Source organism: Varanus komodoensis, unplaced genomic scaffold, assembly GCF_004798865.1.
Source record: "Varanus komodoensis strain SLA01 unplaced genomic scaffold, ASM479886v1 scaffold33, whole genome shotgun sequence".
Lineage (NCBI taxonomy): Eukaryota > Metazoa > Chordata > Lepidosauria > Squamata > Varanidae > Varanus > Varanus komodoensis.
This window is the reverse complement of record NW_025335817.1, coordinates 9,999,211-10,016,734: the sequence shown is the minus strand read 5'-3', so window position 1 is coordinate 10,016,734 and position 17,524 is coordinate 9,999,211. Positions and strand designations below refer to the sequence as shown.

General features: G+C 44.3%; 1 protein-coding gene across 4 annotated transcripts in view; it reads left to right on the top strand.

Annotated features, from left to right (window-relative positions):
• The first annotated feature begins 2,084 nt into the window (after positions 1 to 2,084).
• Positions 2,085 to 17,524, top strand: part of ZFAND6 (zinc finger AN1-type containing 6) — a 54,879-nt gene continuing 39,439 nt past the window's right edge. Inside the window, exon 1 of one of the 4 annotated variants that reach the window (XM_044438527.1) lies at positions 2,085 to 2,229. The gene's annotated coding sequence lies outside the window, so the exon portion shown is untranslated. Of the gene's footprint in view, positions 2,230 to 17,043; positions 17,146 to 17,524 lie in introns of those variants that run through there. The other 3 variants (XM_044438530.1, XM_044438531.1, XM_044438528.1) reach the window with 3 other exon arrangements.

Below are 17,524 nucleotides of genomic sequence, written 5' to 3'. Positions count from 1 at the left end.
ATAAATAAATAAATGTGATAAACAATTGATATTTCTTTAATCATGCGCCTGGAAGTAACCCTGACTTCCGAGACTTAGTTTTTAAAATGGCCAAGGGTACTGTGGCACTTTAAAGACTACCATGTTTTATTATGAGATAGTTTTTTTATGGGCTATGGTCCCTTTCATGAGATGAGGGGTATAAAGTGTTATCCTGAATTACAGGCATGTAAGGCATATGGTTGGAGTGGTAAGAGCATTATCAGCAATGGCTGCTCTGTGAATGGCTGCTGATGGTATGAGCATCATTGCCTTGAATTTCTGCATTTCATTTCCTTCTGACCTCACTGCTTATGATATCTTCTCCCTTGTTTCCACTTAGGTTAACTCAGGATAACATTTCAGACCCCCGTTGAAGTGGAATGTAGCTCATAAAAGTGGTAATCTTTAAGATAGCACAGGACTTGCTTTTCGTTTTGCTGCAACATCCTATTTACCCCCTTCCTTTCTGAAAAGGGAGATAAAATGGCTGAGTTCATCCCCCCTTGGAATGCCATTCTGTCAGTCCTGTCCTGAAGTCCGGTCATGCAGACCAGGATCGGCAACCCCTCTGTTCTCCCCTTTCCACCTGACCAAGATTCTGTACTTTCACAGCTCCTCATCAGGGCTAAAAGTATTTTCTCCCTTGTGGATATTGAAAGTCTCAGTTGTTAAATAGTTGCCTGTTTGTCATATGGCAGATAGCAAAGAGAGTCTACCAGGGAAAATGGGTGGTCCCATAGTTTCTAACTGGGCAAGGGGGGCACTTCTATATTTCACGTGCTGTAGGAGTGGGCCCTGGAACTAGGAGATATAAAAGCAATATCAGACTGAACAACATTGGTTTAGTGAGAAGAGTCTCCCCACACACTAAACCCTAATTTACCTATGGAACTTACTGCCACTGGATGTTGAAATGGTCCAATACCATGTAAACCTTTTTATTTAATTGCTATTTTAAAAACTAATATTTTAGCACTGAACAGTCACTCTTTTTGTTCTCGGTTTTTTGTCCTTATGTAATCTTCTACTGAAGTGGTTATTTATAAAGATCATTTTACTCTTTTTAATTGTATGTATTGTGAGCCTTCCCGAGATGCCAAGGCATGTGGTGACGGCATACAAAAGTTTTAAATAAAAAAATACTAATAATGTTTCAGAATGGAAAGCAACGGTAATAACAGCTACTGCAAACTGCCCAGTGCTTCACCTATTGGGTGATATACAGATGAAATAAATAATAAGTAGTTGTACAGGAGTACAGAAAGGTTGCAATCTTACACAGAACAATATAAAAGCAAACAGGTATAAACAGGTAATGTGCTGAATAGAACAAGCTATTCTTCACCTAGTCCCCCATCTAAACCCTCCGGCCCTACCCAAAAGGGCTATTGCTACGGCTTATGGAGGCAAAACATCCGAGCCATTCTTTTTCTGCACCTCCCCCGCTTCTACCAAATGTGTGTAAAGGCTGTGACGCTACTTCATCGGGGCCTAAGGCTTGAGGAGATAATGCACGCGAGCCCTTCTTCCTCCAGGCTCTCCCATCTACGATAAATATCTAAGCCCTACTGCCCTACCTAGCAGGGTTCTTGTTAAGCCTTATGGGAGGCATGGTTCTGAACACAATTAGAACTGTTTTCTTATTATAACATACCTTTCATCTGTTGGTCACAGATACTACAAGGGAAATGGCCGGTGCTGAATCATCTGTGCCAAAGGTTCATTAATTCGGATTAGTGCTACTTTATTTCCACTTCTGTATCCTGTTTATCTCTTCCATATTCAGCATGTGTGTATGTGTGTCGAAGAATACGTCCCGCCCGAGCTGCAACTGTCCCTTTAAAATAATCCTCCTCCTCCTCCTCCTCCTCTTTTTGTTTTTGGTTCACGTCGCTCGCCGTCCCCAATCCTCTGCGCCAGGGGCTAGCTTAGACCCACTAAAGAAAGCCCAGCGGAGGCCATAGCGCCGCCGTCTTCTGTTTTCTCTCTCCTGATTCCGCCCTCCCGCTTGGTGTCCGCCAATCGGCGCCCGCTCGCGTCGCTTCTTTCGGACGGGGCGGGGCTGCGAAGGGAGGAAAGGAAAGAGGACGGAAGAAAGGCAGGGCAAGGTAAAAAAAAGTTTAGCGACGACTCCGAGGAGCGCGGAGCGAAGCGGCGGCGGCTGCCCGAGACCCCCTCCCACAGCGCCCACCCCCGCGGCCGAGCCAGGTGAGAGCGCGCGTGCGCGGGCCCCCGAGTTTTCCTCGCCCTCCGCGGAGGGAGGGGAGGGGAGGCAGGCTCTCCCCCAGCCCCCCCCCCCACCGGGACAGAAGTAGGGACGCCCTCTGCCCCCTTTCCCCCATGCATCCACCAGGGAGGGAAAGACGGGAAGCTCTTTCTGTACCTCCACCTCAAAATAATTTATGGGCGGGGGGGAAGTAAAATGACTGTCCGGCAGCAGCAAAAGAAAAGCAGGGAAGCCTTCACATGTTGAGACTTTTGGGGGGAGGGGCTTTCTTCCTTCCCCCGAGTGGCAAAGGAAGTTTACCTGGGGCGGTATGGGAATGCTTCCCCTTGGGTGCCTGTTCCCCTTCCCCCCACCCGGTAGAAAAAGCAAGGGAGTGTCCATGCACTGAGGTTCTCTCTTGTTTTTGGGGTGTGCTTTTTTCCTGGTCCGGCTTTGGTGGGGTTAGAAGGAAAATATGGGGCTCTTCCAAACTTTCCCCTCTCAGCAGAAGAGGAAAGGCAAGAGAGTGTCTCCACGGTGAGGCTCTTGGGGCAGTGCTTTTGGACCCCCTCCCCCGGGCTTCAAAGGAGTTACTGGGGAGGCTAAAAAAAGGAATTGGGGAGTGCCATCTTTTCCTCAGTGCCCCATCCTAGCAGAAAAGGAAAACCAGAGGACTTTTCACACAATCACGCGTTTTGGGGAGGTCCTAATTCCCAGGCCTGAAAAGTGTGTACTGGGGGGAGGGAGGAAAGAAAATAGAAGGAATATGGGGGGGCACTTCCTCTTTTGTGCACACACACAGAAGGAGACAAAAGGAATCAGAAGAGTAGAGTTGGAAGGGGGCAGAGGGCCATCAGGTCCATCACCCAGGAAGGGCATGAGAGAGTGTTAACACTGTGACTCTATATATGTTCTACTCAGAAGTATGCCCCATTGAATTCCCAAGTGAATGTGTATAGGAATGCAGCCTTAAGGGCTCTTGGGTCCTACGTAGAAGATGGAGCATTGGACAGTTTTCTGATGCTTATTTTAAAGATTTCACTTCTGCTGATTACTGTAATTCCTTGTGAAAGAGGCTTGGATTATGTGTTTTCTGGTGGCTTTGAACTCATGAAATACAGTAAAAACACCACAAACTTAGCATGTCACTACAGTTTAAAAACTAGATTTAAAAACTGAATTTAAACAACTTAATACCTAAGATCCTTGGTCTGATCCTGGCAAGGCTCTTGTAGTTGTGAAAGGAGACTGTGGAGTGGATGGAACTGCACAGGTCCTGTTATTTATAGGCGATTTTGATGGTGTACTCTTGCTTTCTAAACTTAAACACATTCATGGTATGAGAGTATTCTAGTAAAACAAAAAAGTAGGCCATGGAAGACTATTCTTAGTAAACCTGGCAAAAAGGGAAATTTCAGCCCTATGTGTTCTTAGAGAATCCAACAATGGGAAAGATTGAAGGGAGGAGGGAGGGGGCAGCATGAGAAACACCATGTGTTCTCCTATAGTGTTTTAAATGTGCCAGGAAAGGAAAGTAGGTGATCTTCTCAGTGTGTGTGTGTGCCTGTGGTATGTGTGTTTGCAAAAAGGGTAACAACTGTGTACTGTTTGTGAGTATGCTTCTTTCTCATTTGGAGGGTTTTGTTTGTTCTCAGTTTTCAAAGCAATCCTCTGAGGAAGGTTAGCCTGAGAATGGAGGATTAATCTAGCCAGAGTCACACAGACAAGGGGAATTTGGTTCCAGACTTTTCCAACCTGAATTTTCACCCAGCCACCAGCCTTAAGGGTTCTGCTAGGCTAGCTAACTTGTGATGCTGGAGGCGACTTATGGGAGTGGTGATCTCAAACATATGAAGGGCATGAAGTGCCCTGCATAGGGTGTCCTTTCATTCTTGGGGTTCTGTGTATTAGAATACAAGAGTGGAACTGAAGGGGAAAAGGGAGAAATTCTTATCTGCTGTCCCGTATTAATATGGGAGCCTTTGCCTGTCCTTTAAAATATCAATTTAATGACCTGGAGGAGACTTGTGGGGAGGAGGCAAAAGAAATATGAAATGGGAAGGTAAATGAAGAAACCAGTATGTTTTCTGGGTCAAGTGGACAGATTTGCTCCTGAATCCTTGGGATGAGGACATGAGAAAGTCTCAAGGAGAATGGATTGTTGAGCTTCTTCCTCTTAAAGATGTGAGGTGAAGATTTTGTTTCATTTGGTCCTTTGAAGGCACGAAGGGCACTCATGGCGTACCCGTGTGATGGTGTACTGGACTGGTGGGAAAAGTAGTGAATGAGTTTACTCCCATGCCAATGGATGCACTCGAGACATGGAAAAGTGTAAAGGGATGTAGGAGCATTGCCGAGGGATATAAGGGGTTCAACGGGGCTGTCATTTCCTGCCTGTCTTGATGGATTAGCAGGTTAGAAGTTGCCAACGGGCTTTCCCCAAATGGTGACGGTATGTGGTGTGGGAAGGGGAAAGATGCCTGCAGCCATCACCACCCCCAGCAAACAAACTTGCTGACGGAAGTGAGTTTAGCCCCAGGCAGCTGTTGTTGTCCCAGCTGTCCTGCAGGGGCATGAGTCAGTCAGGTGACCGAACCTCCAGGAGACAAATGGTCCGCCAGGAAGCAGTGGCTTTGGTGGCTGTCCTTTCATTACAGCTGAGGGGGCCCAGCTTGACAAACACACCGGTCACTGATTGCTGTGTTTACTGCCCTTTCAGCTGATGTGGGGTTTAGGGCATTCTTAACTGCTTCTAATGATGTTTACTTTGATCTCAATAGGATTGACTTCTAGTAAGAGTGCTTAGGGCTGTGGCCTTAATGTCCTTTGTCATGCCCTTCATGCTATCTCTGTATTACATTTTTAGAACAGGGAGCTTTTTTCCTTGACTTTGAATTCTCTTTGTTGTCCAGGAAGTTATCACTGAGGTACCTCCGGTCAGGTGTGCTCTCTCTGGTGTTGGAGACACACACAGCAATAAGCTGCCAGTGCAAATGTACCGTGAGATTCCTGGAAGAAACTTTCGTGGGCTGCCCATGCGCCTTAACTCCTGTCTCTAGCATGAATGATCCCTGAAAGGGTGGATGCTCTTTTGTTTGTGAAACGAACAGTTCAAAAGATCAGGTCATGCAAAGGTGGGTGTGTGTACCTTAGTGATGTGGGGTGGAATGTGGTTTCAAAATGGAAAGTTTTCCAGAAATTTATTTTTCCATAGAAAAAATTGTATTTAATTAGTCAGAAGAAATTAAATTCCTGTGTCACACCTATGCAGCAGCTGTCTTCAACCTGGCATCTTCCAGATGAGCTAGATTGCCACCCAAGTATACAAGAGAGCACCTGGTTGGGGAAGTTTGCTATAGAAATTTCCTTTAAATCACTCCCTTTTTGAATAGGGACACTTATCAGAACTTAGATCTTTTTCTAAAGATCAGTGTATTTCTAGGCCCTGTAATTACTCCTTCAGCTGACAGCTCATTGATAGCTGCTGTTTCTGTTCCTAAAATTCTTCTTGTTTGTCAATATCTTTCAGACATGGAGGCACCCAGAAATTTGAAACTACTTCTAGGTTGCAAAATAAAAAAGGTGTAGGAAGAGATTTCTAGCTGATTTTGACTCTTTACAATACCTTATTCTGGATGTAGCTATTCTAGAACAGGTAGTCATGGTGCATGGCAGTCTTTGGGCTGATAGGTAGGGTAGAAATGTACTTAATACATTCCACTGAGCTCAATGGATTTACTTGGGCTTTTTGCTAAGAACAGTATATAATGCTTTTAATAAATAATCTTTCTTGTACAAGGAATAGCACTGGTCTTGTTGGACTTCATCTTCCACCTTTCCTCAGAATCAGCAGGATGCAGGCTGGGGCTTAGTTTTATTTACTCTCTTACCATGAAACAGTGTCTTGTGGCACCTTACATTATAATGGTTTAATTAGACTTATGTATAGATTTATTTATTTTTATATACTTATTCAATTAAATTTACAGGTCGGTTGTGTCAGAACCTTGCTTTTTTGGACTACATGCTAGTTATTTTTATTTCCTTTTGCCTTATCTCAGTGGATTAAAAAAAGTCATTCTTTTGGCCCTGTGTTTCATCTCCCTCCTCTCTAGCAAAAGAACTATTGTTTTTAGTGGTTTGCTTTGCCATTGCATAGTAGAAAAAACAAATTGTCCATAGATCTTAAAGTTCCAACCATGCATTCTTATTAATTTCTTTTATTACATTCTGAAATTAGTGTTCTCACATGCCAAGGAACATTGTTGCTAGAGAATTTTTGGCAATAAGCAAAGCCTTTGAAAGTGAGTTATGCTTTGATTATATTAAGACCACTCGTGGTAGAACAGAACACAGCACAACATTGAGTCTACAGGATGGCTTTTGCAGGAGAGTCACCTGTGGGGGATGCATGCCAAAAAACTTAAACCTAACCCACACACAACTTTCCTGAAATGCAGCTTGTTCATGGAGGGCTCTTGGACCTGGATTATGAGTGTTGCTCAGTCTTTCTCACAGGACTGAGCAGCTGGATGGCTGAAAGGCCATTGGAAATGTGCTTTGAGCAAAGCCTAGTTGCTGAGAGGAGGGGGTGGTTTTGTTTTTAATTTTTAAACAGCTTGCCATAATCCCACTGTGTGAAATTGAACTCTTAAGTGATTTGATAGCATTGGATAAAAGCACAACAGAAAAAGCCAATTTAATATTTCTTTACCATTAAATTTGTCACAAAGAACAGAACAAGCACACCTGTGTGACCCAGAGTTCTTGCTTATCAGGCCCACTTCCTAAATGACTAAAAGTAGCAAGGCACAGGCCAAAGTAGGCAAGGCAAGTGATGCATAATTGCGTCTCTGTTCCTTTGTACTTTTTAAAAGCAGGTGTGTGTGTGGGGGGGTCCAACTTGAGACATGCATGTTTTTTCTCTTGAGGTACGTAGCAGCTTGAGGAAGGGCTATTTGTAAGGAAAGTGGAAGGTGGGGAAGGACTACTTCCTTCCCCAGCACTGTGACCCAGACTTTTTAAAAAACACAAAAGAAATTAAACCACACATTTTCTTGTTAAGGCTGGTTTTGTCATGTTTAATATTGTAGTTATACAATTACCTCCAGTTTGTTTGTAATAATGATCTAATGCTGATTTTTTTAAAGGATAGAAATGTTGAGTGGAAATGTCTTGGCAGATGTCTGATCCTTAAATTAGAAGTGTAGATCTTGTGTGCCTTTTGAACACAGGATAATACAATCCATAACAAAAGGGGTACGGTTTCAGTATGAGACATGCACCTCTTCTTGAACTTCTGCCTAATGCTTATTTATCCTCAGGGTACTGCGGGATCCTCTCACTTGTTAATACCATGGGGTGGCAATGCTGGGTGGAGGCAAGAGATGCTTTGGAATGGTTTGCAATCTTTTGCAATTGCATTGGAAAGGCTTTGACAGGCTGCCTCTTCTCCAACTCTTTTCCAAGTTCGGGCAAACTCTGATTAATTAATATTGGTCCACATTGCTGCAGATTTGTTGGCGAGTGCAATTGTTAAGGTAACATTCAGTAAGTTAGGAATATTGGAAACTGCCCTGCACTCAGACAGGCTATCACTCTAGTATTGTCTAAATCACTGGCAGTGGTTTCCAAGATTTAGGACAAGATTCATTCCCAAGTGTACCTGCAGATAACAGGAATTGAAAGGAAGACCTTCTACCAGCAAAGCATGGGTTCTTTTGCTGCCCTTTGGAACTTCCTTTCATCCAGAAGATGCAATAGAATAACATTTATGCTTTTGTTTACACTGCGTGTCAACCTTGGAAAAACTAGTGATTCATTCTTTCAGAGTGTGACCTCCAGTACTGATAATAGGAAGTCTCTCATCCAGTACTTTGCTGGATATACATCCTGGTATATGGCAGCTGAGATTTAGACCCTCTGTGAGGGTGGATGGTACATGGAATATTGGAAAAGCTACTCCTCGAGCCAGAAATATCCTTGAAGGAATATCTTAGTATCTCAGGTCCTTGGCAGTTTCACTCTGTGGCATTGGAAGACCGTTGGGGTGTAAAACTTCATCAGTACAGAACATGAACTTGAGGATCACATGAATTTTAAAAAGTAAAGGCAACCAAAATGATCAAGGGGCTGGAACAACTCTCCTATGAAGAGAGATTACAGTATTTGATGTTTTTTAGCTTAACAAAAAAGGCAGATACGCCATGATAGAAGTATGAAACCTTATTCATGGTAAAGAGAAAGTGGATGGGGTGATGCGGACAGGGAGGCATTTTTCTCACAGAATGCTGTGAAAAGCCACCTTCTGAAACTGTTAGGAGATTCAGAACAGATAGAGAAGGACTTCTTTGCACAGTGCTGCTCGTGGCGGCCACCAAATCGTTTGGGTCTTTAGGGTTTAGGGATATGCGTGGCGGTAGAAGATATGGTTGTCACAAGTGCTATATCATTCTTCCCGCATTAGAGGCAGTGTACCTGCATATGTCAGTTGCTGGGGAACATGGGCAGGAGAAGGCTGTTGCGTGTAGGTGCTGCTGCTGCTGCTGGGTTTCCTACAGGAATCCAACTGCCTGCAGGATGGAGGGTGAATTATGTTGGCTGAGAGACTTTCCTGCGTGTTAAGTCCCAGCGTGCTGGGGTGTAGAGTCCTACTGGTCATTGTGAAATTTGCAGCATAAAATCCTCAACCACAGTTGTATTTTTTTTTACTCTGTATAGGCAGTCTTGGCATATACAGGCAGTTCCTGGGTTATGAATGAGTTCCATTCCTAAGAAAAAGGGGAAATTGTCTTTAAGTCAAAATTGTATGCAAGTCAGATCACATATAGTTGGCCCTCTACATTCACAGGCTTAGGGGTGCAGGAGCCCTGTGCAAATGGAAAGAAAACATAAATATATCTAGTCTCTACCCCTGCCCAAGCTCACCAGTGCCTTGTCTTTGCAGCAAGGAAATGACAGATTTCCCCGTCTGGATAAGTGGGGCAGGAAGGTCTGCTTTGGAGGCCTTCCTCTCTCTCCCCTTTTGATTCCTCTCTCTCTGTGATGATGCTTTGGAAGCCCCTCCTCTCTTCCCCTTCACTTCCTCTCTCTCTCTATGGCAGGGGTCTCAAACTCAACTTACCTGGGGGCCGCTGGAAGTAGAGTCTGGGTGAGGCTGGGCCGCATCAAGTATTCCACCACCACGGTGGTGGTGGGCCGCTCACCCCGTGGCCGGCCTGGGCGCCGCCGGCGCTTTGAAGGTCGCAGGGCTCCTCGCCCGTGCCCCGCCGTCCCAGCAATTGGCCCGCGGGCCGTGAGTTTGAGACCCCTGCTCTATGGTGATGACAATTTTTTGCAGTAATTTTTTAAAAATAGGCTACACTTCATTTGTAAGTATGAGTTGTTCATAACTCAGACGTTCATTAACTCGGGGTCTTCCTGTATACAATAATAAAGCAAAAGATCATTCACATGTGGATTCAAACTTTTAGCGTCACTGTGCTTGCGTTTGGATAATTCAGTCTTGTCTTTTAAACCAGTTTATGCACAGATTTGGTGCATCCGAATGCAGCCCCTTTGTTCCGGCTTCACTTCTCCCTGTGTAAGTGGGGAAGCAAGCAAAGAAACTGGGAAACAGTATTTAAGGGCATTCAAACAAGCCAGGACTTAGAAGCCCCCTGGAAACCATGACAATATATCCTGGCTTGTTTGAAAGTCGGTGTTGCCAATTCAAATGTAACAGGAAGCAATAGTTAATTGCCGCTTCCCGTGTTTCATGGAAAGCAGGAGTGACTAGGATATCTTTGCCTTTGCTTTCAGAATAAATTTCCAGCATGGTTACACACATGTATAGAACTGTTTCTGTTCATTTTTGCCGAGGCCTGCTTTCAGGGATCACCTGAGATTTACAAATATGAAGTAAAACCTGCTAGGTAGGCACCTGGGTTGCAGAGAAGGCTTCACTTTTTGCCCTCTCGCCCCAAGACCTGTTTGTTTTGATTGGGCTGAGGTGTGATATGCCAAGCCACTCTGTGCCTGCTGGGCTAATTTCATTGCTCGGAAATAATGAAGCCGTTTGCTTTTGTGTGCATGACGTTTTGTGTTGCTTGCTGTTGCTTGAGTGTGTGACTGAGTAGGGGTTTCCTGCTTAGTCTGAAGCTGGTCTTTTCTAGGCTGTTCAGCAGGTAATTACACCTGGGAGGTCAGTTTGGCACCCACCTCTGTCCATGATCCTAAGAGCTTTCTCACAAACGCTTTCCTTCCACAGTGCAGACTCCCGTGACCTTTTCCTAGGACCTTGTGGTTCTGATCACTCCCTTCTCTACTAAATGGCAGGTCTCAGGTGAGAATTCTAGCTGCCTGTGCCATTCACCCTTTCCTTTGGTGCCCCCAGAAAAGCATATTTGTTCTTGGCTCAGGGAAAAAATGGTTTTGGCTTCTATACATTTATCAAATGAAGGAGGAAGAAACTACTTCTCTCTCTTCTCTGACCTGCAATGGTGGCAGCTGTTGTAAAGAATAGACCCTTTTGTTTTTCCTCCAGTTTTGGAACTGCAACCTGACTGCTCATTTCACTGTGCTTGATCAGTTTAGTTTCACTTGCTGGCTTAACCTGGAAAAATGCTTTCAAGCGGCCACACGTGAATGTCCACGTCCAAACATAATGCCAATGCAGACTTTTTTCCAGAAAAGAATGTAGGAAGGTGCTTTGGCTCAAACTGGACCGCTGGTCTGTGGCACTTCTTATCGCCTGCTTGCACCGGCAGCTGTTATCCCCTCATGGAGAGGCTGGGAAGAGAACTCAGGACCTTCTGCATAAAAGTACTGTGCTGCTTCATACTTGGAACTCAATTCGTTTCGGGAGGCTGTTTGAACTCTGAAGCATTCAAAGTCTGAAGCAATGTTTCCCTTACAAATAATGGAAAGTGAATTAATCTTAAAAACAGCAACTTAAATACAGCAAATACATAGGGGTTTTATTTATATAACTAAATATAAATATAAATAAATATAACTAAAAAAATAAAGTGAGAAAAGGCACTGAAAATGATTGAAAAGGCACTCAAAACAATCAAAAACTTGGGCACACAACAGATGACATTACTGCAATGGCCACATCAAATGTAGAAGCATTGTTCAAACATTGGAAGAATTTTAGCTTGTTTTCAGCATTCAAACTCTGGAACATTCGAACTTCAGGTTGTTTGAAATATGAGGCACCACAGAATTTGACTCCGCTGTTGCGCTTGCCTCCTGAAGGGTGATTCAAAACTGCAAGGTCTTCATGAATGGGGCTTAAATGAGTATGTCCTTGTGAGTTTGTGAAACAGTGTAAGGCCAGATAGCCAGCGAGTAGAATAAAAATCCCATTTGCACACTGTGTGGTCCTCGTGTGTGTACTTCACCTGATCATTATAATGATAAGGAACAGCTGTAAATTGGTTCAGAATCTAATTCCCACCTCTCTAATTCAGGGTCTCCTCTGTTTTCAGATTGTACAGCAAGACCAGTTAATCTTTGCAACAGCCTGAAATTATGCTGTGATTGGATAACCTACCCTCACCCACCCACCCCATCCCAAACCAGTCCTCTGGTTTTATGCCAGTCGAATATCCAACTCTGGTAGCTAGTTTGCAGAGACAAAGGCACTGACAGTCCTTCTTCATGGTCTGTTCATCACAGACAGGAATTCTGCCCCTGCATGGGGCCTGTTGTCAGAGAGAGGGAGATTCCCCAGCTAAGCAGTTTGGTGTCCCCTTCCCCCATGCCGTATAGAAAGGCAGGGCTCCTGCCGTTTTCTCCGGTTTGTTTTCAACCGCTGCCTTGGATTCATTCTGTCCCTAGCTGTACCTCACAACTTAGAACCCCCTTTTTGCATCACTAAAAACATTTTTTTCCCTTCTTCTTTGCTATAACTCTAATTTTTCATTCTCTCTCTCTCACACACACACCCACACACACATATATGTATACCTTCCATTGACCTCACCTCAAACTCTCTAACTTATTATTACTGGTCTTTCTTTACTCCCCCCGCCATTCTTTTCTAACTTTCCTCGATGTCATTCATGGCAGCATTTTTAAAGTGTGTGCACTGTGGCACCAACACACCTTCCACAGATGGGCACTCGCTTTGTCTCTTATGCTTAGAAGAAGATCACAGATTTCTGCTAACATTGCCAAGCTTCTGCAGAGCAGGCAAGAAAGAACTGGGCAGGGTGCCTTTGGCAGGAAATGTGGACGGAGGTGCTACAGGCGCCGACACAGTCATCTCTGGCCCTTCTACCTCATGGGCAATTCCAAGCTCTTGCCCACCATCAGCAGCTTTTGGAGCTGAGAAAGCTGGTCCAGCAGCAACTGAAAAAAGGCTGAAAAAGAGGACCAAACATGGCTTCAAAATGGCGACTGAAAGCAGTGCTAAAATGGTAGGGGGAAAGCCTGGGGAAAAACCAAAGAAGAAGGCATAAAGCCATTTACCAGTGTGGGACTGATTGCCTGTTTGCTCTGCGGTGTGATCGGTGGAGCTTGGACTGACTGCATCACTGGCTTCTCTGCCTCGAATGGCAGCCCCACCATCGGGATTGATGGTCTGAGCAGAGGAGACAGCTGTGCACTCATGTTCGGAGTGTGACATATGAGATTCACCACTAGCAACTCTGCTGTGATTGCCTTGACAGTGAGAGTCTCTTCACTGCCTGACCCAATTCGAAGTTGGATAGTATGCAAAGGCAAAAAGAATGGGCTTCATACCCAGACATCGAGAGCACGTAAGTGGCCACGAGGCCCATCTTTTACTCCAGCAGAAACCAACTACCTGGCTTGCCAGTGACCACCACCGAGACATGAACATTGGGATGCCCCCCCCCCCACCACACACACTCCCAGCATCTGCTATGAAAGGGCTGGATGCTGAGAGGTGAGGTTGCTGACCACCAACCTCAATCAGTCCCTTACCGCCATTAACAATTTGGTTCAAAGGCTCTCTAAGAACTTTCCTTTCCCAATGGGAAGACATATTATCTGACAGGTGAGTACTTTCCATCATTGAATTTGTATACCTTGTAGAATTTGCTTTCCTTCCACCACTCAGGACCATTGTGCACCACCTCATCAGCTACTTTAGAAAAGGAGGTAGCAACACACCGAGCAAAGGGAGTGATTTGATCTGTCCCACCGTCCAATCTCCAATGGGGATTCTGCTCTTGTTGTTTTACCATCCTGAAGAAGAACAGTGTCCTCCGTCCCATATTGGATCTTAGAGGTATGAAGTTCTGCATGCTTTCTCGACATGCTATGCTACCTTTTTCAAGGCAAGTGGACTGGTTTGCCTTGATAGTCTTGAAGGATGCATACTTTCATGTGTCTATGCACTTCAAATACAGACATTTCCAGCAATTCAGTATCAGCACTGAAAGGTACAAATTTCGTTTGCTCCCTTTTAGTCTCACCACAGTCCCATGGGTCTTCATGAAATGCATGGCAGTAGTCTGTGCACACCTTCAGGTTCAAGAGATTAGGATATACTCAGACAACTAGCTTCTGACTACCCCACCTGGAACAGACTTGAGGGCCTCAGTCTGCACTACATTCTGTCTCCTACAGAAACTAGAATTATGCATTAATGATGAAAAATCTATACTTTCTTCCTCCTAGTCTATCTCATACATTGGTGCCAGACTGGATCTGTGGATTCACAGACATACCTGCCCCTAGATAAAGCAGTGACTACCCGAGTTGATGCTATACCTCCAAATGGAAGCCAGATCTACAGCACACCAATTACATCAACTCCTGGAGCTAATGGCAGCTATGGGCTCGGTCATACAACATTCTCGCCAGTGAATGAGACCTCTTCAGCTATGGTTTCTTCGAGCCTACTGGCCACACAGAGACTCCAAACAAACATTTGGCACTCACTTGCTCAGTATGGTCTGGTCTTGCGTGGTGGACTGTACAGCAAAACTTTTATCCCCAAGAAACTGGACTTGATCATAACAATGGATGCCTCCTGATGGGGATGCAGGGCACACTGCACCAGCGAAGAAACACATGAATTATGGAACAACCAAGAATGCTTCAAGCTTATCAACTTCTTGGAACTTCTTGCAGTGCAAAAAACATTGCTATCCTTCCAGCAACTACTCAAGAACAACCACATTCAGATAACATTGGACAATATACCACAGTAGTGTATTATCTAAGCAAACAAGACAGGACTTGTGCCCTATCCCTGACCTGACTTCAACTACAAATATTGGACTGGTGCTTGGAATGGAACACAACAATTATGGCAGTCACCTAGCCAGAATTCACAACAAACTAGCTGACAATCTGAGCAGAAGGCTAGACCCAACTCACGAATGGGAGTTACATCCATAAGACACATCTTCACAAATTGGGGAACATCATCCATGGACCTGGGATGGAGTCTTTCAGAGGTTCTGCAACCATTCACAAAGCCCTCTTGGAATCCTTAGCTACCATTGACCTCCACCTTCTCTCATACTGGTGCAGAAAGGGCCCAAAATGGCCACCCCATCTTCAGTTCCCAGGCCAAAGTGATGGTCTCACAAAAACTGGAGAAAATGGCAGGAGCCCCAGCTTTATATGCCACATGGGGAAGGGGGTGGGGCTCCCACCAAAACACTTAGCTAGGGAATCTCCTCCTCTCTGACAAATAGGCTCTGCACAGGCACAGATCCCATATGTGTGATGCACAGATGACCACTCGAAGAACGTCAGTTACAGGTAAGCAACTGTAGTCTGTTGCCATCTCTTCCATGAAGGATTTTATGGAGCAGATTTGATTTAGGGGTCTTTGTTGCATGTTGCAGTTCTTTTGTGGAAATAATTCCGCCTTACTTATTCCAACAATTCCATCTTTCACCTGCCAAAGGAAGCTTTCAGAGCAGCTGTTCCATCTCTGCCTGATGTATATCTTTTCCTTGATATTCTTTGGTGGGAGGCCAGAATCAGCATGCCAGGGACCTGGTCACTCAGACTACACTCCTGTGCATGTTTAGACAGCCATGGGAAATGCTGAGAGTTGCAGGACTTTTTCCTGTCTGAACATGCATAGGGATGCACCCTCAAGGTGTCTATCCTTTATAGCTGAAACTATTGTACACTTGGGCTGTTGATTTTGCTTAAACTGAGCAGGGATGGGCCACTGGATTCCAAGCCTGGGTCCTTCTCTAGACCATCACAGCTCTTGGACATGGGCATGGGACTTTTGTTTATAGCAGTTTTCAGTTACTCCTCCTCTTAGTATGGACAGACAGTGTCATTTTGGCTGAATCTATGCATGGGATATTGAGTCCACTGTTAGTACATAGGAAGATCTGTCTTGCTTAATGTCCCATAGGATGCACTTGAAGGGAAAGAGAAATGTCATCTAGGACCTTAACTCCGGTGTGCTTTATGCAAAGATAGCGCAGGTAGTCCCCGGGTTATGAATGAGTTCCATTTCTGAGAAGATGGAAATTTGTCTTTAAGTCGAATTTGAATGTAAGTCAGATCACATTTAGTTGGTCCTCCATATTTGCAGGAGTTAGGGATACAGGACTGTGAAAGTGGACCCCCCCCCCCCCCACAACCACCTGAACTCCCCAGTGTGCCCTTTTTGCAGCAAGGAAATGCTGGAGAGATTTCCCTCTCTGGATGGGCAGGGCAGCAAGGCATGCTTTAGAGGCCTTCCTCTCTCCCATTTTGCACCCCCTCTTTCTACATTGATGCTTTGGAGACCCCCCTCTCTCTTCCCTTTTGCTACCTCTGTATGGTGATGATGATTTTCTGCAGTATTTTTTTAAAATGCACAGGCTTTATGGCAGTTTGTAAGTATGGGTTGTTCATAAATCAGTCATTCATAACTCAGGAACTGCCTGTACGGGAAGGTTTTGTTTTTTGTTTTTTTAATAAGACACAAACATTGCAAGCATTTTTCCTTCATTCTCAGTATTAAACTCGTGGCATACCACAACTCTTGTCTCCAGGTAAGCCTACCCATACAAAAGATACTGGCTTTGGCAATATTGTAAGTTCTAAAAATGTTTGAAATGCTTAATATTGTATCAGTCTGATGCTTGTCTCACTGTATTGTTTTCATTTCTTTGCTGCTGCTGTTTGATTTTGGACCTTAAATCACCCTGAGGCTACTTGCTAGTGTACAAGTCTAGCAAACAGGCAAAGATGGGTGGCAGGAGAGAGATAATAGGAGAGGTCTGCTTGTTAAAGGACCATCTCAACACTCTCTCTCTATGTATGTATGTATGAGAAGTGACCCTTTAAAATATTGCATGTGGAATTACTGGGGAAGGGTTTAGTGGTGTGGTCTGAGTAAAGTGATTGTTATAGAGTCTGTTAACCTTTTGCAAAGACCCTGTAACTTATAAAACAAAATCTGATGACATTTTTGGTTTGCAAAGTTTCACGTAACATCCAGCTCTCTAATAATAGAGTGACCTAATTTTTGACATAGGTTTTCAGTAAGGTTACTTCACTTTTCCTTGGCTAGTGTCCTGATTCTTGAGAAGTGTGTAATTTATACCTTTGAGATCCCAAATGGGATTATCACACTTCCCTTTGCTGAGATTCCCCTTCTTTCTCTCTCCCTGTTTATGTGTTTTGACACCCGTTTCTTCTCTGTTGCCCTTTGCCGTGACCAAATCTATCTACTGTGTCTTTAAGAAACCAGCCTGCTCTGGATGTCTTACCCTGCTTAACCTACCCTGCTAGCAAGGAAAAAGTTCTTTAAATAATGGATATTAGCTTTTACCAATTAGGATTATAAGCTTCACAAACAGGGTGGAGTTTGCCTTGCTCAGCCACTCACATTTGAGAAGGTGGGGCATCATGTTCAGGGTAGGTTGCACTGGAGTCCAGCTTCAAGTGAAGTTAATCTGGGGTGAAGCAAACAGAAAATTGTACAGATTTTGTGGGTAGGCGTCCTCTTTGTTGTCGTGTTAAATGTTTTTGGCTTGCCACTTTGGCTTGAAGGCTATGGGGTCTGTATACTTGCAGCTGGCTTTGCTGTTGTTCATGTTCTGCTGCTGGAAAGATATTAAAATTTATGCAGGAGAGCAGAACAAAAGAGAGCTTTGGAGAGGAAATCAGGTGTCGAGGCAAACTTGACCGAGTTTGTTTTTTTCCTGAATTTCTAGTTTAAACTTCTTTCTTTTTATACAGAAAAGTGGGTTTAGTGCATATGGATAAAATTTTGCAGTGTTGTTGGCTCCTAGGTCTGTTTTTGTATAACATGGCATTTCCTAAATCTCCTTGATCTGTTTTTAACCTCTTAACTTCTTAGGATCTGATGGG